General features: G+C 42.1%; 1 long non-coding RNA gene across 1 annotated transcript; it reads left to right on the forward strand.

The window, feature by feature from the left end:
* The first annotated feature begins 641 nt into the window (after positions 1 to 641).
* On the forward strand, positions 642 to 26,799 carry LOC120526914. Its single transcript, XR_005633234.1, has 3 exons — positions 642 to 728; positions 20,341 to 20,445; positions 26,012 to 26,799. It is a non-coding gene; the product is annotated as an uncharacterized LOC120526914 (long non-coding RNA).
* The last annotated feature ends 355 nt before the right edge of the window (positions 26,800 to 27,154 follow it).

Below are 27,154 nucleotides of genomic sequence, written 5' to 3' on the forward strand. Positions count from 1 at the left end.
GACATGCATAACCATGCATAGCTGAATATACAAATAAAAAAATAACATACCTGAAATATTAAACAGAGAACATAAAAGTGACAACTCAAGCTCTGTGATTCCTCCTTTTTACAAAAAAAACATGTGGAGAGTAGGGAAATATAACAGGACCACAACAGGAAAACATACAACACAATGAATGTTATCAGGTGAAGCTCCAAACAACTAAACTTTTTATCTTATACACCTGTTACACATGTTTAATTTACGCATGTACGTTTGCATTTTTAATAAAACCGAACGGGTGTTTTACGAACATTATGCGGCTGCTGTGTTTTATTTTCTGGGCTGGTTGCAGTTTGGAACATGTCAAACGACTAACCCGAATCCACACTAATTAGATAAGCTCCTGCATCTTGCGTGTATTTTTAAACAAGAACAAAACATATAAGTAATAATGAATCATTACCAGAATAATTAGAAACTTAACAGGCAAAACGTTTATAGCGTAGAAAAGAAGTTTGTACCATCAGCGGTTCGTGCAATCTCTGCCCAATACATGCAGTTCCTACTTGAACTTGTGGGCAGGACACAAGCGCGTGACGTCAATGAATCGCATGCGGGATTTAACGATTATCCTCTCCAGTGTTTTTGGGTGCCTCATACAAATGACACTTTCCAACTCAAGAAACTCGGAATCCGTCTCTGTCCTATAGCAAGTGGGCGCAACATTCCATTAAGTAGTTAGGGTAAGTTCAAATATATTACCATTTTTTTAACCTTATATCGTAGTTGTTTAGTAAATATCTTTGTTTCAGCTGTATTTTTTTAATCTGCAGTAACACATTGCCAAGCGCGAGGTGTACATCTTTACAACGACATATTCACTGGTCAACAAGCATTTTGCTACTGAAAGTCTTTCACCTTTACTTTAACAGGTTTCACTTGCTGACTCCAAATCTGAAAACCGTTTTCGTCCCGCACGTCCCGTTTTTTAGTTATGATGTTCCAGGGTGACTGAGCAGTAAAGGCGGATAACAATTTTGATAAATACCGGTAATTCAACTGGGGATGCCGTTAAGTTAAACGAATTCTCCACAAGTTACTAAAAGCTGGGAATTATTTACCTTGTCATTATTAATTTTATTTAAAGCTTATTGATTTTTAATTAGCAGAAAAAATATTTCTTATTGATTACCAGGTCTTATATGACTCTAAAGCATAATGACACAACTCAGACATGACGGTGCAGTAGGTAGTCGGATTTACTGTTAAACATAACATTGCATTTCAGGACGTTTTTTTCGTTAGATTCACCATTAGTTTGAAAATTTTGTCAAGGCGATGGACAGTAACGGCGATGCTTTTCAGCATTTAAGAAATATTTTTTGTCTTGATAAAAGTAAAGCCAAAATTAAGGAAGGTGTTTTTGTTGTTCCTGAAATCCGTGAACTGATGCTTAACGATGAGTTCAAAAGGGAACTGAAGCCCACTGAATGGCAAGCATTCGTGCGGGTTGTCCAGACTTTTCTTGGCAACCACAGAGCAGAGAATAACGCTGAGGTTGTGGAGAACATGCTGAAAGAGTATCAGCTTATGTGAGCCAGAATGTCACTGAAGATGCATTTTTTACATTCTCATTTCGACTTTTTCACACCAAATCTGGGCGATGTCAGCGATGAGTATAGGGAAAGATTTCATCGATATATAAAGGTGATGGAAAACTGATATCGGGGAAAATCCATTTCGAGCATGATGTGCGACTATTGCTGGTTATTGCAAAGAAAGACGGATGTGTAGTACAAGCGCAAAAGTGAGTGCCTCCAACATGTTTGGGTAAACTGGCACAAATATGCCTTAATGCAGGGGTGCCCACACTTTTTCGGCTTGCGAGCTACTTTTAAAATAACCAGGTCGAAATGATCTACCTACATTAAAAATTATATATATCCATCCATCCATTTTCTAACCCGCTGAATCCGAATACAGGGTCACGGGGGTCTGCTGGAGCCAATCCCAGCCAACACAGGGCACAAGGCAGGAACCAATCCTGGGCAGGGTGCCAACCCACCGCAGGACACACACAAACACACCCACACACCAAGCACACACTAGGGCCAATTTAGAATCGCCAATCCACCTAACCTGCATGTCTTTGGATTGTGGGAGGAAACCGGAGCGCCCGGAGGAAATCACGCAAATATATATATATATATATATATATATATATATATATATATATATATATATATATATATATATATATATATATATATATATATATATATACCGAGTATACTTTATACATAAAATATATGTTGTTATACCTTGCATAACTGAATGACCTTTATGGCACAATAACAATTCAATACATTTATGGTCACTGTTTGGATTTAATAACCTTCATGTTGGAAAAAGCTGACTCGCAGACTCAAAGTCAGTTTCGTAGTTTTTATGAACAGTTTGAAAGTGCCTTTCCACATTTTCCTTCTTTAGAATAGCAATGATACATTGACAGATCAGACAAACGCACTTCCATTGTGAGAAAAAAAAATCCTCTTCCAATTCCACATCCAGCCCATACCCTCCCCAAACATTTTTTTTTTCCTTCTTTCGTCGATTTAAATTGGGAATTTAACTAGATCATAGCCGGAGTTTTGCAGTAGCTCGCACGTTTGATTGTGAGTGCAAGATGACCAGTATAGGAAAAGAGATCTTATACTGGCCGCCCTGTATGTCAATCAAGTGGCAAATGCCATAGGGAGGATATATGATAGACTAACGTTTAAAAAATTTTTTTTTTGAACGCAACGCGGTCTACCTGAACTACCTTTGCGATCTACCGGTCGATCGCGATCGACGCATTGGGAACCCCTGCTACAGTACTCCAGTGACAGTAACTCCAACTGTTAACAGTAAGCTGTAGCCTGACCAGTCTTAGAAATAGAGAAACTAAGTATTTAAAGTTCAAAACAGAAATAATGCCTCACAAGCAAGGGAACCCATGGAAAAACTCTAAAAATGAACATATTCAGTGTGATGCACACATTGACAAAACATAGCTGGGTTCTATGTCGTTGCGCCATTCATATAGGTAGACTGATTGATTATAAATAAAATTAAAGACACCAATGATACCAATTATAGTATTTAGTCTGCTTGAGAAATCCCTACAGTCCAATTATGTCTTTCAGCTTCAATGGGGTCCCAATAATTTTGACCTTGCCATTTTGGTTTGTTTTATTTTTTAAAGTAATATGTTGTCTTTAATCATTCCCTGTGCAATAAAGAATGGTGTGTGTCAATTACTTAGTTTCAACTTATTTAATTAAAAATTGTGTTTTTAATCTTTTTAAATTGGAAGAAATTTTCTCAGTTGTGTCAGTGAGGCTCCATCTAAGACTAAGATGGTTATTTCTGCTTTCTGGAATAATTCAGATTATTTAAAAAAAAAAAAGCTCCATGGTGTTAGTGGTTAATTTAGACTTTACTTGGACAGCTGCATGCTATGATATTTGTTCACCGGTGTCTCAAACTTTTGTTTGAGGTTTCAAAGTGTGTTCCATAATATACATTACACAGTTCACAGAAAAAAAAGCAAACTCAACTGCTTCTCCACTTTTGTTATATTCCTTGAGTACAGCAACTTTAAATAAGTGACCTGACATGGGAAGAAACATTGAACTATTATGTGTGGTGTTGCTTTGCATTTTATCTTCTATATTTTATGCTCAGACATGTATCTCAAAACATGATAAAAATGTATGCTTTAGGAATGGGATGCATTATGATGTTTAAAGGGCGCTGTAAAGGGATGAAAAGTGTTGGGCCACCCCAAATGTCACAGTTTTGTAAAAAGACAAAATGCCTTTGTTATGTTTCAATTGAGTTTTGTCTGGCTCAACATGGGCACCTGGGATAAAAGGCCTGGCAAAGTTGGCACATTCCTATATTTAATGAATGAGATTTACTGTGAAATTTAAAGGTCACTATAATGGATTAAACAGCATTGGGTCAACCCAATGGTCACAGTTTTGTTAAAAAAACCAACAGATGACTTTGTTAAGTTTCAGTTAAGTTTTGCCTGGCCCAATGTGGGTACTTGGGTGAAAAGGACTGGAAAATCTGGCACACTTCCATATGTAACAAATTGGATACACTGTGATGTTCAGATGGCATTGTAAAGGATTCAAAGGCATTGGACCACCCGTAATTGTGACACTTTTGGGTTCTCATGTGTGTGTATATATATATATATATATATATATATATATATATATATATATATATATATATATATATATATATATATATATATATATATACTAATAAAAGGCAAAGCCCTCACTCACTCACACACTCACTCATCACTAATTCTCCAACTTCCCGTGTAGGTAGAAGGCTGAAATTTGAAATTTGGCAGGCTCATTCCTTACAGCTTACTTACAAAAGTTGGCCAGATTTCATTTCGAAATTCTACACGTAACGGTCATAACGGTCGATAACGGTCGACAACGTCTGCCATGTTGAACTTTCTTATTTATGGCCCCATCTTCATGAAATTTGTTAGGCGGCTTCCCTGCGCTAACCAAAACCAATGTACGTACTTATTTCGATGGTATGACGCCACTGTCGGCCGACATATTAAACTTTCCAACGTCACTAATTCTCCAACTTCCCGTGTAAGTAGAAGGCTGAAATTTGGCAGGTTCATACCTTACAGCTTACTTACAAAAGTTAAGCAGGTTTAATTTCGAAAATTCTACGCGTAACGGTCATAATGGTCAACAACATCCGCCATGTTGAACTTTCTTATTCATGGCCCCATCTTCACGAAATTTGGTAGGCGGCTTCCCTGCGCTAACCGAAACCAATGTACATACTTATTTCCGTGGTATGACGCCACTGTCAGCTGCCATATTGAACTTTCCAACTTCACTAATTCTTCAACTTCTCGTGTAGGTAGAAGGCTGACCCCATCTTCACGAAATTTGGTAGGTGGCTTCCCTGCACTAACCAAAACCGATGTACGTTCTTATTTTGGTGGTATGACGCCACTGTCGGCCGCCATATTGAACTTTCCAACGTCACTAATTCTCCAACTTCCCATGTAGATAGAAGGCTGAAATTTGGTACTTATTTCGATGGTATGATGCCACTGTCAGCCGCCATATTGAACTTTTCAACGTTCTTTGTTACTTATCGGCCCATCTTCAAGAAATTTGGTATGCGGTTTCCTAACGCTAACTGAATCCTACTTACGTACATATACTGTATACATCCATAGCCTGCAGCTCGGTCACCATGTGAGGCGGCGTTGGGTCCCCCATCCCAACACCTCCCATGTTGTTGGCTGCCTGCCTATATAAGGCCGTCCGTCGCTCCAGTCTCTACATTCCCTTCCTTGCTTTGCCACGGGATTCACGTCTCTCTGCTGATAACTACAGCCTTTTTATTTAATCCATGGCTTCTCCGCTGTTTTATTGTTCATTTATTACGATTATAGTTATTGTGTAGGTATTTTAGACTTACTTTACATTGTTCAGGTACCCATTTCCTTTATCATTCCAACCGTACCCCCATTAACATGTCTATAGAGGTGATCACCATCGATCAAAGAACTGCCACTTACCGAGTGGTTTCGATGCCCAGAGATACCTCCTACCTTTTCCATTCTCTTTGTTACATATTGCACGGCCATATCAGGCTCACTCTTGATATCTGGAGAAACATTGTGTCTTATGTATTGAATGACTGGGACAGGTTCAAGGTGTGGACTGATGACGGTACAGGAGATAATTATACTACACAGGAGCACTAGAAGAGTGAAATGCTTAAGCCCTTCACCTATGCATCTGCATGTGAGTTGATGGCTGCCGCTGAATTGTTTGGTTGTCACTTTCAAGTGTACCAAAATGGCCAAATATTTTACACCTTTCGACAACCGCCAATGCCTTTTAAACATCTTAGATTCACAGGTGACAATTTCAGTAGTGGTCACTTTGATGTTCATGAATGTTTAAACTCTCAAAAGCTGGATGTGAAGTTATCAATGAAATCGGTTGCATACTTACAATGCTTGACAGATGCTGAATGTCTCTTCAACACAAGTCCTACAAATACTGTCGTAATTGAAACAAACCATGAAACTCAAACCGATTATGACAGCAGCAATCCAAGCTGTGAGATTTGAAACAAGATTACTGTTCACATGGCCAACTGTACGTTGCATGCTCAAGAGTAAGCTCAGCGCACAGCTTGGTCATATTACAACCGGAGGGCCGAACTCACAATGTGGTAAAGAAAGAGATCCTTAATAAATAATTATTGGTATATTTTCCCTCAGTTTAAAAAGGTTTAATTTTCTTCTTAATAAAAATTTTAAGGCTGTACTTCGCCATGGCGCTGGTATTTTACAAGTATATATATATATATATATATATATATATATTGTAAAAGATGTAACAACAAACAGCATAAAGGTTTGGGGTTTTCCGGCCCCGTATATTGCAGACAATCCACAATTCAATAAATCAAAAATCGGGTCAAATATAAACAAAACAGTTCATATGCGCAACGCCATTCTGAAGCGTCGGCGGCCATTTTATAGGGGAGGAGCAGGAAGTGGAGGAATGCTGGGAAGGAACCATGAGGGAGGATGGGACTGCTGACGTCAGGAAAGATGGCGGAGGAAGGGCGGAAGTAGACATACTGCAGGAAGGCTTATGATGGCGGAGCATCTCTTTTCCTGGAAGACATTAAAGGAGAAAGGTTAGTACCCCGCCACTCCCTGCCGGCAAACGTCTTTCGAAGCGGTTTAAGGTCCGTCCGCGGTCTCCTACTCGCGCGTGCGTGACACGACCCATCCCTCAGCCCAAGACCGTCAGGTCGGGCGGACCTAACCGAGAGGTCGTGGATGTGAGAGAGGGCATCGGCCTGAAGGCCGCCGCGACGATAAGTGATCGTGAACTTATAGGGCTGCAAGTCCAGAAACCACCTGGTGACCCGCGGATTCGACTCTTTGTGTAGGGACATCCACTGAAGCGTAGCGTGATCAGTCACTAGAGTGAATTCGCGACCCAACAGGTAGTACCGGAGATAAGTTACCGCCCACTTATGGCCAGGGCTTCCCTCCCCACTGCCGCATATCTGGTCTCTCGGTCCAGCAGTTTCCGGCTTAGGTACATCACAGGGTGTTCGACACCATCGACGCTTTGGCTCAACACGGCACCCAAGCCTGTGTCCGAAGCGTCGGTCTGGAGGATAAAAGGCAGCTCAAAATCAGGCGTCCTTAATACAGGTTCCGACGTTAGGGCCTTTTTTAAGGTCACTGAATGCATGTTCCGCTTTGTCGTTCCATACCACGTATAAGGGGGCGCCCTTCTTTGTTAAATTGGTCAAGGGTGCTGCCCTTTCAGAGAAGCAGGGTACGAACCGGCGGTAGTACCCCACTAGCCCCAAGAAAGCCTGCAGGTGCTGGAATAGATGACGACGTCATCCAGGTAGGCGGCACTATAGGACTGGTGGGGATTCAGCAGTCTATCCACCAGACGTTGAAAGGTCGCTGGGGCCCCGTGCAGCCCAAATGGGAGGACCTTGTATTGCCAATGTCCACTAGGGGTGCTAAAGGCCGTTTTTTCTTTTGCAGATGCCGTTAAGGGAATTTGCCAATACCCTTTTGTCATGTCAAGGGTAGTCAAGTATCGAGCCGCACCCAGCCGCTCAAGTAGGTCGTCGATGTGGGGCATTGGGTAGGCGTCGAACTTGGAGACCTGGTTCAGACGTCTAAAGTCTTTGCAGAACCTCCAGGAGCCATCTGGCTTGGAAACGAGGACGATTGGACTGGACCAAGGGCTATGGCTTTCCTCAATAATGTCCATATCCAACATTCGTTGCACCTCCAGTTCCACTTCGGCGCGTTTTGCCTCCGGGAGTCTATAGGGCCTCTCCCGGACTATTACTCCGGGGTCCGTGACTATATCGTGTGCAATCAGCGAGGTCCGGCCAGGTGACTCGCCACTACTTCGGGGATGGCGTGGATACCCTGGGTTATCTCTCGCCGCTGTAAGGGTGTCAGCTCGTCACCGAGGTTAAGGGCAGACGTGCTAGCAAATAGGGAGAGGGATCTACGAGTGTCGGGAGACTCCTCCCTGTCCTTCCAAGGTTTCAACACATTGACATGGTAGATCCTCTCGCTTGGTCGACGATTAGTTTGCTTAACTAAATAGTCGAAGAGCCCCTTTCTTTCCTTAAACTCGTATGGCCCCTGCCAGTGAGCTAGAAACTTGGAGTGGGAGGTAGGAACGAGCACCATCACTCGATCCCCCGGGCGGAACTCTCGGAGGACGGAGTTGCGGTTGTAACACCGGGCCTGTGCTGCCTGCGCACGAGTCACGTGGTCCTTTAGGAGTGGCCTGATTTTAGCGAGCCTGTCGCGCAGTTGCGCCACATACTCCAATATATTGGAGGAGGGAGGGGCCTCAGCCTCCCAGCCCTCTTTTAGTATGTCTAAAAGTCCCTGGGGTTGTTGCCCGTACAATAATTCAAAAGGGGAGAAGCCCGTAGAGGCCTGGAGCACTTCCCGGTAAGCAAAAAGCACGAGCGGTAGGAGCTGGTCCCAGTTCCTGCCATCGGCATTGACTACCTTGCGGAGCATCTATTTAAGCGTCTGATTAAAACACTCTACCAACCCGTCTGTTTGGGGGTGGTAGACAGACGTCTTCAGGTGCTTTATTCACAGTAATCTGGCAACCTCCCTGAATGTATCTGAGGTGAAGGGAGTACCCTGGTCCATGAGGACTTCTTTGGGGATACCCACTCTGGAAAATAAGTTGACTAATTCCTGTGCAATATTCTTGGTATTAGCGGAGTGCAGGGGAACCGCCTCTGGGCATCGGGTAGCGTAATCCACCATGACCAATATGTATTTATGGCCACGTTTAGAGTGTTCCAGGGGTCCTACTAAATCCACCCCTATTCTGTCAAATGGGATTTCTATCAGGGGTATTGGGACGAGAGGAGCGCGGTCCCTCCTAGGAATCTGGCGAATCTGACATTCCGGATGGATTGACAGAAGCGCCGGACCTCCTTGTTGATCCCGGTCCAGTAAAAGCGGAGCTTGATTCTCTCCAATGTTTTTTCGGCCCCGAGGTGGGTGCCTAGGAGGTGAGCGTCAGCTAGTTCACATACCTCCCGCTGGAAGGTACGCAGCACTAGCAGCAATTTCCGCACCTCACCCTTGTGGGTTGCCACCCGATACAACAGATCATTCTCCAGCACAAAGAAGGGCTCGCGTGGCATGGAACCGTCAGCTTGTGAGCTGCCTGGAAGAACAATCTCATTCCGGGCAAACTGCAGGGAATCGACATTCCACTGGTCCATTTTAAATGAGGCAGGCATGGACCGAAATTGATGGTCCAAATTGCTCAGGGGGTATTGTGAGCGGGTTGGCGGAAGGGTTCCCTGGCTTGTCCCTTCCCCGGTGGATACTTCCGGGTCAGGGTCCGTCGCCTGAGAAACGTTCCCCGATGGGCCTGTGTCACTAGGGCCTGCCCCAGAGCACTGCGTGGAGACCGTAGGAGGGGTGCCTCGCTCCCTCATCACTAGAACTAGTGAGGCCCCGGGAGCGGTGTTCGTCTTACTGCATTTTCTGTGCGACCAGTCTTGTCCCAAAATTACTCGATAGGGGGGTTCAGACAACACCGCGACCGTCACGTTGGATACCTGCCCCTTCCATGTGATGTAACAGCGGGCGGAACGGTAAGACTTGGTCTCCCCATGCACACAAGTGACTTGCAAATGCTGCGTAAGCCACTGTCGTGGTAATACGTAACGGCGAGCAACAATGGTAATGTTGCTGCCAGAGTCAAATAAAGCCACCACTGAGTGCCCGTTCAATAACACCACTCCCGTCTTTGGACTTGCCAGCGGGTGCGACGGAGTACAGTACCTTTCCGCGGTGGCCCAGGTGCAGTCCATTGGCTCCGAGGGGGTGTTGAGGGGACAGGTCGGCAGTAGATGGCCGGTCTCACCGCACTTGAAACAGCGCTGGGAGGCCAGCTTTTCTTTGGGCCTTTGCGGTGCTTCCGGAGCACATCGAGAGGGTTCGGGGGTGGCCACCCGTCCCTGTCAGTTCCCACGAGCGTACCTTTCTGACCCCCCGGCTTGGTAGACCGCGAGCTGAGGCCTGGCATATCCCTATAAGGGTTGGCGCCGGACCTGCTGGGCGAGGGAGCTTGGTGAGGCGTTCACCAGGCCCTCACAGGCCACCTGCTCCACGACCTTCCGGGCTTGGGGACCTTCGGGCCATAACCAGCGTCCCATCTTCCCCCAGAAGTCGAACGCCTGTGCACGGGCCGGCTTCTCTGGGTCAAACTGCCAGCTCCGCCATTCGGTCGCCTGCTTGCCCGGCGTGATGCCGTAGCGTGCCAGGATCTCCTGCTTTAGGAGGTCATAACTCGCGGCCTCCTCCTCGGGGAGGTCGTAATAAGCCTGCTGCACGGGTCCCTTCAGGTAGGGCGCCAGAATGGACGCCCACTCAGACCGCTGCCACTCGTTCCGGGTGGCCGTCCGTTCGAATATGCCCAGGTAAGACTCGATGTCATCCGCCTCTGGGTACCATGGGTACCAGAGGCGGGGGCGTTGGATGAGGCGGATCGGGTCTTACTCTTCGGGCTTCTGCCAACCTGGCCTTTGTTTCCTCCAACTCGCGGGTGGTAGCGGCTTACGCTTGCTGCAGGGCCAGGAACTGGGCGTTCATTCCCTGCAGCACTGTGTTGAGGTCTTGTCCTTCAATCATACAATACAATACAATACAATACAGTTTATTTTTGTATAGCCCAAAATCACACAGGAAGTGCCGCAATGGGCTTTAACAGGCCCTGCCTTTTGACAGCCCCCCAGCCTTGACTCTCTGAGAAGAAAAGGAAAAACTCCCAATAAAAACCTTGTAGGGAAAAATGGAAGAAACCTCGGGAAAGGCAGTTCAAAGAGAGACCCCTTTCCAGGTAGGTGGGGCATGCAGTGGGTGTCAAAAGTAGGGGGTCAATACAATACAATACACAGAACAGAACAATTCCTTAATACAGCATCATCTCTCTTGGACTGGTATCCTGCCGACTACGCCACTGTAAAAGATGTAACAACAAACAGCATAAAGGTTTGGGGTTTTCCGGCCCCGTATATTGCAGACAATCCACAATTCAATAAATCAAAAATCGGGTCAAATATAAACAAAACAGTTCATATGCGCGACGCCATTCTGAGGATTTTATAGGGGAGGAGCCGGAAGTGGAGGAATGCTGGGAAAGAACCGTGAGGGAGGATGGGACTGCTGACGTCAGGAAAGATGACGGAGGAAGGGCGGAAGTAGACGTACCGCGGGAAGGCTTATGATGGAGGAGCGTCTCTTTTCCTGGAAGACATTAAAGGAGAAAGGTTAGTACCATGCCACTCCCTGCCGGCGAACGTCTTTCAAAGCTGTTTAAGGTCCGTTCGCGGTCTCCTACTCGCGCGTGCGTGACACGACCCCCCCCTCAGCCCAAGACTGTCAGGTCGGGCGGACCTAACCGAGAGGTCGTGGATGCGAGAGAGGGCATCGGCATTGGCCTGAAGGTATAGTGACAGATAGAGGGCACTATCGTCCTCTTGAACCCTCAGACTATACTCCAGACACCAGGTAAAAGTCCACAAGTTGACTTTATTATTAATAAACAGTACCCAAAGCACCCTCCTCTCCACAATACTCATAAATAAATCCACAATACAGTAATCAATAATAAACTCCACCACTCCCAGACGCGTTGCCACCCTTCATCCCAGCTGAGCTCAACTCTGGGATCTCCCACAGTCCTTTATATAGTCCATGACCCTGAAGTGCTCCTGAACCCCTGTCCATGTGACTTCTTAGCACTTCTGGGTCAGATCAAAGCTCCTCTTCTTCAACCTGGAAGCACGTCATTCCCTTTGTCCATGTGACTCAGACATACTTGCAGGTTGTAGGGAAAATACTCGCTGCTCCTCCCTGCAGCGCCTTCTAGCGGCCCCTGTGGTATCCAGCAGGGCTGTAAAGGAAAACTTCAACATCCATAATTCCGTGCTGGCATTTGGGGCACCTTAATGCTGCAGAGAGGGCTCCACCTTGTGGCCTGGGGGTATTGGCCGGAATGACTAGCTGGCCACAGACCACTATATATATATATATATATAATCTGTCACATCAAGACAAGCCCTGATGAAAAGATGGGCTTCAAAATTCTGTCTGGTTTTGTTTCACCCAGTATAATTGGTGTGAGACTGATTTCTGGGGTCAGATTTGTAAAACTTATGTACACACAGAAAGAAGCTCAAAATGTGTGTATGCAGTGTTCCACACAAAATATGGAATTTATAAAACAAAACTCAAAAGGAAAGCCTGTAAATATTTATAGCAAATTTAGCCCTTCTGTCGATAACAGGTCCAGAGATGATTGTCAAATGAGAATACACATCTAGGGGCAACTGCTTAAAAAGTCTGTAGTAAATAGAAACAAATCCAGATGTAGAAGGGTCATGAGTTGCCTCGAAAGCTAGCATATTGTAATCATTTTAGTTAGTTAATAAAAGGTGTCATTTTGCTTGACTTCTCACTAAAGGCAACTTTTGCCATTCATATTTTCATGAGCATAGCTGCCCATTAATTTAAACTTAACATTGACTGCTTCACTATCGACGTAACTGTGAGCAACAAAGAGCACACACAGCACCTGAGATGAAGTATCATTTATTTTTATCACTAGTCCATTGCTGTCTTTGAATTTCAGTGTAGAATCTGATTTTACAACATTGTTTTTTTAGAATCTTATTTTATATAATGTATTTTTCTTGCAACAGTTTATGTGTATTTTTAACATGTACAATGTCCACTCTATACACACAACACGCATTTATAGGTTAATAGGGCTCTTTTTAGTAGACATTTCAGCTGTAGACAGTTTATCGTAGTCGGAAGCTTATTCTCTGTCAGATCAGGTTAAAAAGTACACCTTTGATCTTTGCAGTTCAGAATCACCTCCCCTACTTTGAATGTCACCTTCTTGAGATGTTGGAATGGTTTACAAATGTGATACTCAATTGTTTCCACTCATGTTTGTGCAATATTCACTGATGGTTGTCTCCAGACATATATATTATACATCTGGTCTACTAGGCTAATCTGTATGCAATATTTTGAAGAAAGTTGGAAATGATAATACCCTTTATCAGACTAGGTAAATGCAGCCATACTGGCTAAATGATGACTAAATGACAAAATGTATGATAATTCATATCACTAAACCTTTATTGTAATGTGTATTGTTGTGACACCAGAATACCCAGAATATCCAGAATATTCCCATTGTCATTGCAACAAACACAACAAAACTAGATGCAGTCCCTTCAGTGTCAAAACATCAACAAATACAATTAAATAAGGACAACAAAGGACAAGAAGAAACAAGGCAGAACACAAACATTCAACATAAGACCGTAATTGCACATGAACACTATTGCACAAGATGTCATCTATTGCAGTGCTGTATTGGAGGTGAATAAGTGGCAATTCAGTGTCCTAATAGCAACAGTGTAGAAACTGTTATTCAGTTTATTATTAAACCTCAAAAGTGATGAATATATTGTGTAGACTCTATTTTACTTCCCTTTAAAGATGACCAATGCTGTGTATTTACACCAAGGAACTTTTTGTTTTTATCGTCAGTTTGTATCAGCTACTGTACATGTTTTCACTTCTAAGGATTAGAAACCAAAGCTCAGTAAAAACACAGGCTTGATTGACTCCCTGTTTACATAAGGTTATAAATAGCATGTGCTACAGATTATTTATAGCCTAATGGTTTGACACAAAATGACTTGTTCTGCACGACTTGAAGAGTATGAAAATGGACATGTACAAAGGGAATTAATTTTTTTGGACTGGTCAGATTTTTTTGCCCATGATGATGACTGGCTTATGAGTCAATTTAGACTTTCAAGAGCCATTTTCTTGGAGCTATGTGCTGCATTGGCCCCATCATTAAAAAGATAGACAGTTGAAATCAGGCTGCAGCTATTAATATGCAGGTTTTAACAACAGTTGGCTTTCTGGTAACAGACATCTACCAGAGGGAACTGACTGAGGAATATCATGGCCAAGCTTCAGCTCCATCATGCCTGCTGTGCAGCAAGCCATAAAAGACTGATGAGGAACTACGTTCAGTTTTCGTATGCTGTTGGTGTACAGGCCAACCTGTTTGCAGCTGTCTAGTTTGCCAAATGTAACTGCAGCAGTTTGTAGCAATCATATTGCAATAAGGGCATCTAGCAAGAATGACACTGTGTTTGATATTACATTAATGTACAAGTCATCTGTAATGCCAAGATAATACTGACAAATGTCATGGCTTGGTGGCCTGGATGAATCCATTATTCATTTATTTTGAGGCCATTGATTAACTGACTTGCTGATGGTGCTGTACATGATGGCTGGCTTAATGTTAAGGTAACTGGTAGAACCCTCAGTGTTTCATATAAATTGCTCAAAAAATTAAAGGAACACTTTGAAAACACATCAGATCTCAATGGGAAAAAGAAATCCTCCTGGATATCTATACTGATATAGACTGGGTAATGTGTTAGGAACGAAAGGATGCCACATCGTTTGATGGAAATGAAAATGATCAACCTACAGAGCCCTGAATTCAAAGACGCCCCAAAAATCAGAGTGAAAAAATGATGTGGCAGGCTAGTCCATTTTGCCAAAATTTAATTACAGCAACTCAAAATTGTACGCAGCACTTTGTATGGCCCCTGTGTTCTTGTATACATGCCTGACAACATCGGTGCATGCTTCTAATGAGATGACAGATGGTGTTGTGGGGGATCTCCTCCCAGATCTGGACCAGGGCATCACTGAGCTCCTAGACAGTCTGAGGTGCAACCTGGTGGCATTGGATGGACCAAAACATAATGTCCCAGAGGTGTTCTATTGGATTTAGGTCAGGAAAGTGTGGTGGCCAGTCAATGGTATCAATTCCTTCATCCTCCAGGAACTGCCTGCATACTCTAACCACATGAGGCCAGGAATTGTCGTGCACCAGGAGCCACTGTACCAGCATATGGTCTGACAATGGGTCCAAGGATTTCATCCTGATACCTAATGGCAGCCAAGGTGCCTTTGTCAAGCCTGTAGCGGTCTGTGTGACCCTCCATGGATATGCCTCCCCAGACAATCATTAACCCACCACCAAACTGCTCATGCTGAATGATGTTACAGGCAGCATAATGTTCTCCATGGCTTCTCCAGACCCTTTCACTTCTGTCACGTGCTCAGGGTGAACCTGCTCTCATCTGTAAAAGCACAGGGCACCAGTGGTGCATCTGCCAATTCTGGTATTCTATGGCGAATGCCAATCGAGCTGCATGCTGCTGGGCAGTGAGCTCAGGGCCCATTAGAGGACATGGGGCCCTTGGGTCACCCTCATGAAGTCTTTCTGGTTGTTTGGTCAGAGACATTCACACCAGTGGCCTGCTGGAGGTCATTTTGTAGGGCTCTGGCAGTGCTCATCCTGTTCCTCCTTGCCCAAAGGAGCAGATACTGGTCCTGCTGATGGGTTATGGACCTTCTATGGCCCTCTCCAGCTCTCCTAGAGTAACTGCTTGTCTCCTAGAATCTCCTCCATGCCCTTGAGACTGGGCAGGGAGACACAGCAAACCTTCTGGCAATGACACGTATTGATGTGCCATCCTGGAGAAGTTGGACTACCTGTGCAACCTCTGTAGGGTCCAGGTATCGCCTCATGCTACCAGTAGTGACACTGACTGTAGCCAAATGCAAAACTAGTGAAGAAACAGTCAGAAAAGATGAGGAGGGAAAAATGTCAGTGGCCTCCACCTGTTAAACCATTCCTGTTTTGGGGTCATCTCATTGTTGCCCCTCTAGTGCATCTGTTGTTAATTTCATTAACACCACAGCAGCTGAAACTGATTAACAACCCCTCTGCTACTTAACTGACCAGATTAATATCCCATAAGTTTCATTGACTTTATGCTATACTCTGATTAAAAAGTGTTCCTTTAATTCTTTTGAGCAGTATATATATACTTTTATTCCTGCTAGTTGTTTCTTATTCAAGTTCAGAACTTTGTATTTCATTTTATGTTTCATATTAGTTTGAATCCAATGTTCTGAAAGGTTCTATTGAAATAAAATACATTAATATCATGATTATTATTAAGTCTATAGTTGTCCACATATTGATCTCATAAAATTTTATTTCGGATTCCCTTCCTGACGTAACCATACCCATTTATCCGGGCTTGGGACCGACAAGAAGGAACACACTGGTTTCTACATCCCTTGCAGCTAGGTTATAACATCCCCAGAGAGACAAGATTGCATTAGTTTGGACATGTGCAAAGGAGAGATGATGGGTATATTGGGAGAAGGATGTTAAAGATATAGCTGCCAGGTAAGAGGAAAAGAGGGAGGTTTATGGATGTGGTGAGAGAAGATATGAAGGTGGTGGGTGAAACAAAGCATGATGCAGAGGACAGAAAGATATGTAAAAAGATGAGCCACTGTGGTGACCCCTAATGGGAGCAGAAGAAGAAGAAGAAAGCCTGTAGTTGAAACAAAACCTCACAGTTAGAATGTAAGGTTGCCGGTCTGTCAGTAGCCATAGCACCTGTGGTTCAGAACAGGGCATCCACTTGAAGCTAAGTTTCTTGAGGCCCGACCAGTACCTGGATGGGAGACCATTTAGGAAAAGCTAGGGTTATTGTTGGAAGAGGTGTTAGAGAGGCCAGCAGGGGTCACTTAACCTTTTGTCTGTGTGTGGATCCCAATTCCCCAGTTCAGTGATGGGATCACTGTGTTGTTAAAATGGCTATTCTCTTTCAAATGAGGCATAAAACCGAGGTCCTGACTCTCTATGATCATTAAAGATCTCTGGGTATTTTTCGTAAAGTGTAGGGTGTATCCCTATGTCCTGGTTAAACTGCCCATCACAGCCTCATCCATTCTGACCCCCTAATCATCCACTATCTCTAATCAGCTGTTTCTCACCCCTTCACCATCTAATAATTAATTTGTCATGAGTGTACATTAATGCTGCGGTAGGCTGGTGCCCTGCCCAGGGTTTGTTTCCCGCCTTGCACCCTGTGTTGGCTGGGATTGGCACCAGCAGACCCTCGTGACCCTGTAGTTAGGATATAGAGGGCTGGATAATGGATAAATGGATGTACATTAATGGCTGCTGTAACATTATCCAGGTGGGTGCTAAACATTAGTGGTGGTTGAAGTGGTTCCCTTACTGTCTATGAAAGCGCTTTGAGTAGTGAGAAAAACACTGCAGAACTCCACACAAGTAGTCTTCTATGTTGGTATTTGAAATCTGAACTCTGAAGATGCTTACTGACTCAATGATTAGTACTGCCTCCTTGCAGTTCCAAATGACTAATTAATGCAATTATATTTTCTAATAGGTTTCCTCCCACAGTCCAAAGACATGCAGGTTAGGTGCATTGGGGATCCTAAATTGTACCTTGTGTGTGCTTTGTGTGTTTGTGCGCGTGACCCTGCAGTGGGCTGGCGCCCTGCCCAGGGTTTGTTTCCTGCCTTGCGCCCTGTGTTGGCTGGGATTGACTCCAGCAGACCCCCGTGACCCTGTAGTTAGGATATAGTGGGTTGGATAATGGATGGATGGATTTTTTCTAATAGAGAACCCAGCCACAGGGGATGCACAAACCAGTGTGTTTCTTCGTGCCTGTCTCAAGCCCGGATAAATGGGGAGAGTTACATCAGGAAGGGCATCCAGTGTAAAATTTGCCAAATCAATGTGCGGACAACAATACAAATTTCTATATTGGATCAGTTGAGCCCTGGGTTAACAATGACCGCCACTGGTACTGTTAGCCAACAGGGTGCTTGTGGAAATTGGGCTACTGTTGGCTGAAGAAGAAGAAGGAGAAGAAGAGGGGTGAGACGTGTTTGGAGGCAGGAGGAGAGGAGGAAGGTAAAGAGAGTGGAACTAAGGGTAGGAACTTTGAATATTGGCAGTATGACTGGTAAGTGATGAGATTTAGCCGATATGATGGAGAGAAGGAAGGCTGATATATTGTACATGCAAGATACTAAATGGAAGAGGAGTAAGGCCAGGTGGATCGGAGGTGGATTCAAATTATTCTATCACGGTGTGGATGGGAGGAGAAATGGGGTAGGAGTTATTTTGAAGGAACAGTATGTCAAGAGTGTTTTGGAGGTGAAAAGAGTGTCAGACAAAGTGATGATTATGAAGCTGGAAATTGGAGGTGTGATGATGAATATTGTTAGTGCATATGCACCGCAAGTTGGGTGTGCAATGGGTGAGAAAGAAGATTTTTGGAGTGAGTTGGATGAAGTGATGAACAGTGTACCCAAGGGACAGAAAATGGTGATTTGGAGCAGATTTCAATGGGCATGTTGGTGAAGGGAACAGTGGAGACGAGGAGGTGATGGGTAGGTATGGTGTCAAGGAGAGGAATGAAGAAGGTCAGAGGATAGTGGATTTTGACAAAAGGATGGACATGGCTGTGGTGAATACATATTTTAAGAAGACGGAGGAACATAGGGTTATGTACAAGAGTGGAAGAAAATGCACACTGGTAGACTGAAGACTGCAAAGTGGTGGCAGGGGAAAGTGTAGTTAAGCAGCATAGGATGGCGGTCTGTAGGATGACGCTGGAGATCAAGAAGAGGAAGAGAGTGGGGGCAGAGCCAAAGATCAAATGGTAGAAGTTGAAAAAGGAAGACTGCAAGGTTGAGTTTAGGGAGAAGGTGAGACCAGACAGTTGGGAAACCTCAGCAGATGTAGTAAGGGTGACAGCAAGAAGCATGCTTGGTGTGACATCTGGACAATGGAAGGAGGAAAAGGAAACCTGGTGGTGGAATGAGGAAATACAGGAGAGTATACAGAGGAAGAGGATGGCAAAGAAGAAGTGGGATAGTCAGAGAGATACAGAAACTAGACAAGAGTACCAAGAGATAAGGCGCAAGGTGAAGAGAGAGGTGGCGAAGGCTAAAGAAAAAACGTTTGATGAGTTGTATGAGAGGTTGGACACTAAAGAGGGAGAAAAGGACCGGTGGGCTAGACAGAGGGACCGAGCTGAGAAAGATGTGCAGCAGGTTAGGGTGATAAAGGATAAAGATGGAAACGTACTCACAGGCAAGAAGAGTGTGTTGAGCAGATGGAAAAAGTACTTTGAAAGGCTTATGAATGAAGAGAACGAGAGAGAGAAAAGGTTGGATGATGTGGAAATAGTGAATCAGTAAGTGCATCGGATTACAAAGGTGGAAGTAAGGACAGCTATGGAGAGGATGAAGAATGGAAAAGCCGTTGGTCCAGTTGACATACCTGTGGAAACATGGAGGTGTTTAGGAGAGATAGCAGTGGAGTTTTTTAACCAGATTGTTTAATGGAATCTTGGAAAGTGAGAGGATGCCCGAGGAATGGAGAAGAAGTGTACTGATGCCGATATTTAAGAATAAGGGGGATATGCAGGACTGTAGTAACTACAGGGGGAAAAAATTGATGAGCCACAGTATGAAGTTATGGGAAAGAGTAGTGGAAGCTAGGTTAAGAACTGAGGTGATGGTTAGTGAGAGCAGTATGGTTTCATGCCAAGATAGAGCACCACAGATGCAATGTTTGCTCTGAGGGTGTTGATGGAGAAGTATAGAGAAGGCCAGAGGGAGCTGCATTGCATCTTTGTGGACCTGGAGAAAGTATATGACAGGGTGTCTTGAGAGGAGCTGTGGTATTGTATGAGGAAGTCGGGAGCGGCAGAGAAATATGTAAGTGTCATTCAGGATATGTACGAGGGTAGTGTGACTGTGGTGAGGTGGCACTGACCAGAAAGCAGGAGACAGAGCTGGAGGTGGCAGAGTTGAAGATGCTAAGATTTGCATTGGGGGTGATGAGGATGGACAGGATTAGAAATAAGTACATTAGAGGGTCAACTCAAGTTGGACGGTTGGGAAACAAAGTTAGAGAGGTGAGATTGCATTGGTTTGGACCTGTGCAGAGGAGAGATGATGGGTATATTGGGAGAAGGATGCTAAGGATAGAGCTGCCAGGCAAGAGAAAAAGAAGAAGGCCTAAGAGAAGGTCTATGGATGTGATGAGAGAGGACATGCAGGTGATGAGTGTAACAGAACAAGATGCAGAGGACAGAAAGATATGGAAGAAGATGATCCGTTGTGGCGACCCCTAACAGGAGCAGCCGAAAGAAGAAGAAGAAGATATTTTCTAAAAGAGAAAGTAGTTTTGCTGTGAGTGATTACTTTTTTTCATTTTCTCATTTGTTTAGAAAAATGGAATCTAGCTTTCAAAAGGCTGTGAGTGATCTCGAACGACAATGTTGTGTGGCGATTGAAATCAGAAATGAATCTTCCTTTACACTATCTAAACCTGAGTAAGTATACCAATTAGTAAATGTACATTACATTAATAATAAAAGAAATCTATTTAACAGCTCACTAAGCATTGGCTGTCAGTGGACAATTTAGACTTTTATTATCCTATGGAGAAATTTATCTGCAGCAGAAAAGTACAACATAGGACATTGCCACAAACATTTAATTAAATATGTTCAAAAAGCAAATACACTGTATTATTATAATCAGTACATATACTCCTAGGATTTATATAATAGAAATATTGATATCCAACAGTACACAATAATAGAAAGGCTCATCAAAAAAAAAGTTCATCAAGATCATTACAATTACTGGAATTCAAAATTTTTATAACATAGAAATTAAAATGGTCTTAAATCAATTGCTTTTTAATTGTGGGAATCTAAGTCTATGTCCATACTATTACAGTACATTTTAATTTAAAAATGGCATTTTTAAACAAAAATGGTCTGTCTATACTTGCCTTTTCACATTTTTTTCAAAAATATCAACGTCCACAACATAACAACTGAAAACACATGACACATAGTTGTCCAAATGCACTAGGCATGTGTGAGTCTTACCCAAAAGCCAGCAATCATTGAGGATTTTGGGGATGAAAGGAAGAGAATTAGGGAATGAGCAGGGTCCAATCTGGAAAGAGTCCCATAATAAGTACAGACAAATCAGAACAAGACATTATAGTCTGTGTTTTCAAAAACTGTATCTTTGCCCATCTACACTGCAGTACAAGAATGCGTTTTCAGAAGTTTACTGCTCTGTATTTCAGACATTTCAGCTTTTGGGTGTGAAAATGCTGAGGATAGAGTAGACAAAAGGAAAAAAATGGAGACAAATATCTGAATTTTTTTAAAATGAAAGCATATTTGTGTAGTGGTCCTAAATCAGCTGCCTGATGACTTACTTAGGAAACAGAAGATGGCAACTTTCAGGCAGAGCTGAGTCAGCTATTTTACAAACCTGAATGTCATACAAATAACTGAGAAAGGAGAATTGCAGACCAGTAATTTTGTTACTAATCTTGACATTGTTGTCATTATAGCCTTGCCTATTTCAAAACAACAGTTAGAAAGATTAGCTATCTGTGTTTCTTAAATTCTTTTTTCACATAGTTCACCCTATTACTAACGCTCTTCTTGTCTTATTTAAAAGAAAAGAAAAACAATCCGCACAATGACATGCTTTGGCAAAAATTCAAAATATGGTCATTGTTTCATGAACTCTTGTAATTATTTGTTTACAAAATAGATAAAAAGAGAGACAGATGGCCCTGAGATTACTTTCATTTTTCTTTTGGCTTATCAGCGAAACAGCCATTAACACTCAATATAACTCATTGTATTATGTTAGCTAAAAAATCCAAATCCAAAGTCCAAATGAAATTTATCAATCAGCTTCTCAATTAAAATTCAAGGGTGGATTGTATTTAGAGCAGATTAAGAATCAACAAAGAGTGACCTTTCATTGAATTTCAAGTGCTCATACATCAGACGTCTCTGGGATGCGCTTTACCTAATTCCCCACTCCACCCCAGTTTGTTTTGTAAGCAAATTGATAAAGCTCCTTCTTAATTAACTCCTGAAAGTTTTTATGATATTGGGAGTTAAAGCATATGATTTAATGGCAATCAAGGCTTTTGTATGTGCAGGTCTGGACTGACATGGGGCTGTGTTCAGAGTTTGAACATGTGAACTTTGTAGTGAAGTATTGGGCACAGCTGTATTACACTATTAATAATAATAATAATAAAAAATAATAATAATAATTCCTTATATTTATATAGTGCTTTTCTCACTACTCAAAGCTTTTTACATAGAGAGTTGTGAGACACTTCAACCACCAGCAATGTGTCACATCCACCTGGAAAATGCAATGGCAGACATTTTTACACCAGTACACTCACCACACATGAGTTGTAAGGTGGTTAAGGAATGAGAGATCATTAGCCAGTTAGAGATAGGGGATGATTAGCAGGCCAGACTCACTAGGCCATGGGTGGCAATTTATCCTGGACAATGGGATATATCCTACTCTTTACAAAAGATGTCTAGGAATCTTTATTAACAACAAAGAGTCAGGACAATTGAAGGACTTACTATAAAAATGATTTCATGTCCTCATCACTACACTGGGATCCACAGACAGAGCACAGAGTAAGCACCCACTGTTGGCCTCTCCACTACTTCTTCCAGCAGCAACTTAAGCTTTTCCTAGATGGTGTCCCATCCAAGTACTGGCTGGGCCTGAACTAAGAGAGGCATTCACATAGTCTGCCTGGTCCAGAGAGTTACTCCCAAGAACTGATGCACTGACTACAGAAGTGGGTGAAGGTTAGATTTTAACTAATTCAAAGTCTGTTGAGGATATAAACTCAAAGGTTGAAATACCTTATGGAGCTGTTTGGAAGGAGCACTAGCAATAAAAGGATGTTATCTGCATGTAATGATGTTTCATGAGATGTAGTAATTGGAGTAATTACACATAGGCAGTGTGGTATAGTGGTCATGGATTTGGACTTCAGACCCAGAGGTTGTGGATTCAAATCCTGCTACTGATACTGTGTGACCACAAGCAAGTCATGTGACCTACCTGTACTGAAATTTAAAAAAAAAAAAGAAAAAAAGAAATGTAATCAGTTGGCTTGGATAACAACATTAGCCAAAAAAGTAAATTTAATTATTTTGTGGGAATGAGGGGCAGTGGCTAGAGGGTGCCGAGACAGATGAAAAAGAAGAGGAGGGAAGTACCCAGTCTGGCACCTTTGAAAATCTGTATGCTTGAATTTGTGAAAATAATAGCCATGGGTGAAGAATACAATGTTTGAATCACATTAACTGAATTCTTTGAATTAAAAACCTCTTTCAACTCAGATGAAGAAATCTGGGAATCTGCCATGGCTGCATCCTCAGGAGGGAATTTAGAATGAAAGAAATTTTCCAAAAAAACAGAATATTTTTCAGAAGTTGATTTGGAGGTTTTAAGAAAAAGCTCAGAATAGAACTCAGCAGTTATTAATCTGCTGAGGTCTGGTAATGTGGGAACTTCATTTATTTTTAATGGCAGGAGTATATTCAACAATCATATAAGTGCAGATTCAATGTCAATGTTAGTAATATACAAAGTTTTGTTCTGGATACATAGTACCTTATATGCATGATGAATCACAAATTCATCCCTTTGAAGAAATAAAGAATTTTAATTTAGATTTGAATTCAGATTAGCAATGGATATTTGCAGTTCATTATCTGAATCTACAACATGGTGGGTGTGAATCTTTGAATACCAAGAAATGGTGTTCATGTTGTGGACCACCAGGGTGCATGCCACTCTACCTGACACAGATAGGCAAGGACACAAGTTCAGGTGCAACACACCTTATTTATTCATGTGGGAACAGCTTCCCCATGCTTCCCATCCTTACAGCACAGTTCTTCACTAGCTAACAACAGGTACTCTTCTTTCTTCACCACTTTCTCTAGCAAGCTTCGTCCTCTTCCACCCAACTCTGGCCTCTGGAGTAGTGGCTGTTGACTCCTTTTATAAGGCACCCAGAAGTGCTCCAGGTGCTCATTTACCAGCTCCCGGGTGTGGTGGATATACTGCAACACAGGGCTCCAAGAAGGTCCAAGTGCCCTCTGGCATTTGTCATGGGCCCCAGCAGCTTCCAACCTCCAAACCCATGGTCGTACAGTAAGCCAGAGTGACTGCCCTCTAGTGTCAGGGGGAAGGTAATGCCCAGAACACAGTCTCTCCTCTGGTCCTTCTGATACAGGGACGTCCCAGCCAGGCAAGGGTTCCAGCTATCTGTCACAATGTTAATTTATTTTATATTGTCCAGTCTCACGGACCCATCTCTCCCTGCCTAAAATACAATGACCAGATGTTCGGCCATGCTTGAGTCAGTTCCGTATTGGACTCCCGTCTGAAAAGATGTCATTGTTATCTTTGTAAAAAGATTTGTTTATTTGTTTATTTTCATTATGTGGGGTAATGGATATGCCCCAAATCTTTTTTGTGTTTGCTTCTTGTTGTACAATATATTGTTCTTGTGTTATTATATTGACATTTGATTCAATATATTGCTTGATTATCATTATTTGTGTTAATACCTTCTTATACTTATTATAATCACTAATAGCTAGTTTTCATTACAAGCAGATGTTTTAACTTCTTTGATGGTGTATTTCGCTAACAATCTCATAAAAGCAGCAATAAAATTTTATTATTAAGAGAGAATAGTTAAAAATAGAGAAAATAAATTTGTTGATGCAAATTAATTAATGAATTTCTTATTGATAGAGTTAAACAAAATAACAATGGGTCTTGTAGTTAAAAATTATCTAGATGTAGAAGGCTCCGGCAAAGAATTCTTTTTTGGAGCGTTATTGTCCACAAATTCGCCAAATTAAGTAACACGGTATGAACCAGTTTGAGATGGTTTGATGAGGGTCGAACACAACATGGACAAGTTTTTCAACTACCTTGATTCTTCCCACCAAAACCCTCTAAAACTCCAATAGAAATGCCATTTTCTCAGGAAATGATAGATTTTTACTGGTGCGTTGATTCACACAGGTCTGGTTTAACCTGGAGTTATTTATTAAAGAAGGTGAAAAGCTCCATAATCTTTACTGAGACATGAATGCGTAGTCTATAAAAAGTTACTGATTAATTTATTCTGGCCAGAAATTACAAAGGTCCTCTGGTAGCAGCTACTTTACTCCACCTCCTCGTGAGAAACTAATACCCTCGGAAAAAGGCTAAAGTGTGCATGTGTCATAAAATGGGGCTGTACTATGTGATGCTGGTCAGAAGAACAAGATGGTGATACTTTGGTCTGCAGATTGTGTACCCACGTACGGTGTGATACCTCTGCTTAAGATTAGCATATACAGTATTTAATTAGACAAACAATCTCTAGTGTGGTGAAAAATAACCAGGAGATGCAATACACACCAGAATCATGGTCAGAAAAGTAGGCCGAGTTTGTTAACATGTAGGTAAAAACATCAAGACACCAAAGCAAACGGTAAAGACAAAAAATGGAGGTAAGAAAATAAAAAGGAATTCAGAAACCTAGCACTAGGGCCTACTTGAAATGAAACAAAGTAACTACAGATTTCTTCAAATACTAATGAATATAAAGGGATTAGCATCATTTCTTCTGATTTCAACATTACAATAGAATAGGTTTTCATTCAAATCAAAATGAAAACCAAAAGCTACAAAAATAGAATCCTTAACATTAAAACCCAAAATCAAACTAAAATTAGATGTATAAAAAGCCCAAATAAGCTACAATATCCTAACTGATAGCATTTTCTATAGTTAACTTATTGCATATTCCATTATACCGGAGTAAGTTTTCATAAATTTAAACTTGAACTTAAATAATGTGTCATGAGTCTCTATTTTTTAAACAATATATTACACTATAATGCAGTTTATTATAATTCTCAGAATACAAAAATAGTTGTTAGGATAACAAATTTTAACAATTATGTAACCACTGTAGTAAAGCTCACTTTTTAAATAAAGCTTGTCAATGATTTGTGTTCATAGGACTTACTGTGCCAAGGGCTGTGTTGTTCATCCTCCACCTCCTCTCATCGGGCCAAGAACTCAGGACTTCTGCATCTTTGCTAAAACAGCCTTCTCTCCATGTGGATCAGGAGGGCTTCTAAAATATGAAATTGATGGCGAACTCATTTTTCTTAAGTTTGAAAGTCCACTTATAAGCATTTTGTTCAGTCATGAGTTTGGGTTGTATGTCACAGAAAACAGAATAGACAGTGATGTGGCTAATGAGAAATTGCATACAAATTTTTCTATTAAGTCAGATAAAGTTAAAAGGTGCTGGAGCAACTCAGAATTATTGGAGTTTGAAGGCACAAGATTTAAGATAATTGCCACCATGGCACCGACTGCAAAATCAATAGTAAAATTGCTTATTAAAGATAAATGAGGCAAAATATAAATGCTTAAAGAGTTCAGTTGCCATGTTTCCCATTCGCTCCTGCTTGCTTGTAATTTCATTATACAAAACATTTCTGGTGAGGGTAAAAGTGGAGGAATGAGTGGTGCTAATAATAATTTGCTACAGAAGAAAGACAAATAATAGCCAAAGCGTGCCTGATTTCTTTTAATGCAAGTATGTTCAACTTAAAATTGTAATTTAACAACAAATACTGTAAAGGCACGCTAACTGATGCCACAAAGAGAAAGATCTTTTCAAGAATTAAAAAAAACAGGAGACTGCAACAGACTAAGAATATTGTACAGTAAATGAAGGAGCTGAAGAAGGCTAATACAAGGTTTAGTGTACGCAGCAATGAAGTTCAATCAATATTCAATAAATTGCTATTGTTTGTGTATTTGATAAGCTTTGCATTTGTGTAAATAATATGCTATGAAATATTATTCTTTCATATACAATATATACTTTTACTTATATTGCATTGCTTTCTTTTTCTTGTTATGTTATATATTATACAGTCTTCCTTTTGCTTCCAGTTATGCCTTTCAAAAAACTATTTCTTATCCTCTGCTGGGAGAAATGCAGACAAAGTTCTGTGTTTCTAGAGTTGTCTAGCAAAAGGGGAGTGGGGGCTCCTTCTATTTGAACACAGATTGGTTTTCTTTACCAAAACAGTATTACAATATCTTAAAGTAGTAAGATCTGCATCTCTAACGTTGCGGGGTCCA

Source organism: Polypterus senegalus, chromosome 3, assembly GCF_016835505.1.
Source record: "Polypterus senegalus isolate Bchr_013 chromosome 3, ASM1683550v1, whole genome shotgun sequence".
In the NCBI taxonomy this organism is placed as follows: Eukaryota; Metazoa; Chordata; class Cladistia; order Polypteriformes; family Polypteridae; genus Polypterus; species Polypterus senegalus.